This window comes from Cynara cardunculus (assembly GCF_001531365.2).
Source record: "Cynara cardunculus var. scolymus isolate 2C chromosome LG 12, CcrdV1, whole genome shotgun sequence".
Classification (NCBI taxonomy): Eukaryota; Viridiplantae; Streptophyta; class Magnoliopsida; order Asterales; family Asteraceae; genus Cynara; species Cynara cardunculus.
The window spans coordinates 38,444,251-38,446,281 of NC_037539.1; positions in this window are offsets into that span (position 1 = coordinate 38,444,251).

A 2,031-nucleotide genomic window follows, 5' to 3' on the forward strand; every position below is an offset into this window, starting at 1 on the left:
AAGAATAGGGTTTTAGAACATGTCAAGAAACACAAAACAAAGTTAGTTGATGATCTTTCTTGTGAAAAAAACAATCATTTACGTAATTCAATCAGAAACGGTACATTAAGAACCTTTCCCATGCTTTCATATCGCAGATAAAATGAACACTCGTTATTAAGACAGTTGCGGATCAGAAGAAGAAACAACTCAAAGAAATTAAGGTGAAGTAAGAGAACTAGAAAATACACAGACGGGTTCATGCGCAAAGGAGCCGAGGTGGTGTATAAACAATCAATAGAAACATAAGTCATCACTAGTGACGAAAACGTGACTTAAATCCATCGAATTAACATTAGATGCGCTTTGTCATAACGATTTTGGCCACATTGTTTAGTTAACGTTTTCGTTACACTGTCTTCATATCAACTAGTACAAAGAAAAGGAACAGATGCAAGAATGACAAAGGCTGCAAACATTGTACACCCAGTTCTACATTGTTTAAAAGCTTATCGGTCTTGTTCTCCCTACGGTTGCTCAATAGTTTGCGAAAACACACACTCTGGGTGCATTCTATTAATTAATGATGAGTAATAAGCTGAATCAAACCTCTTCTATATGTCTCCTTATTTGAATTCAGAAAAATCTGATCAGTGTTACAGTTGATGTATCTTTATACAGTTTCAAGAATTAGAAATTCAAGGTTTAAGCAGATGGATGGATGATTCAGCACATTCAAAATTGGCATTCATATATGATTGAAGATATATATGATTCAGATAATTAATTGAAGAACAAGTAAGATTAAGCAAAAACTCAGAGAATACCGCAAAGGTGTCGGGTTCTTCTCCATCAAAGGGGTTAGAATCATAGGTGCTACCCATGAGATGAAATCAGAAAATGTATGATGAATTGTGAAAAGATAGGGAGTGTTTGTTCAGTTAATTGGTATTGGTTTCTGGAAAGATGATGAGTTGGCATGAAAATTTCAAAGATTTTCGTGGGATGAGAAATTAAAGGTAAGAGGTATTGACTCGGCACTTAACTCGCTCATGAAAATCATAATTAATATTCACTTTGCTAATTAATTATAAGAATAATCGGCTGCATTCATACCAAACTAGAAGAGTATTTGCGCAATATAGCGAGACACATCTCGGTTTTAATGTTCTATTTTACTATTTGTCTTTGTAGATGTTATAATACGATTTTATGTGTTTTTAAGAAAACAATAATGATTTTATTTTTGAATAAAATATAAATTTGAAGATATCATCAAATTTTGAAAAAAAAATATATCAATGTTAATATCAAATCAATTATTTAAAAGTTCTTGTTTTTGATGTAATTTCTTTAATTTAATTTTTTATTGTAATTTAATTTAAGTTTAATAATAAAATAATTTACTTTTGGTTTAATAATATAACATTTTATAAATATAATAATTAAGTATTCCGTTATAACTCAATAAATATCCTAATTATATATTAGATTTTTTAAAATGAGATGTTTATCATGTATTTGATTATGTTTATCTACAGTTAGTTACACGAATTTAAATATGGAGCTTTAATAACTTGTACTTACGCACAATCTACTTGTAATCTTGAGTTTTAAGTAATATGCATTAATAAACAGTATTTTACGCATAAAAAATGGTTTTTAAGAGTTTTTGTCAAATGCTTTATAATATAGTATAAATATTTTATTATTTGTTTATGTCGATGTTATAATATGATTTTATGTGTTTTTAAGAAAGTATTAATGATTTTATTTTTGAATAAAATATAAATTTTAAAATATTATAAAAATTTTAAAAAAAATATATCAATGTTAATATCAAATCAACTATTTAAAAGTTCTCATTTTTATGTAATTTTTTAATTTATTTTTTATTATAATTTAATAAAGTTTAATAACGAAATAATTTATTTTTGGTTTAATAATATAAACATTTTAATAGACTAGAAGCGTACTCGCGCAATGCAGCGAGATGCATCATGATTTTAATATTTCATTTTCTTTTTTATCTCAGTCGATATTATAATATGG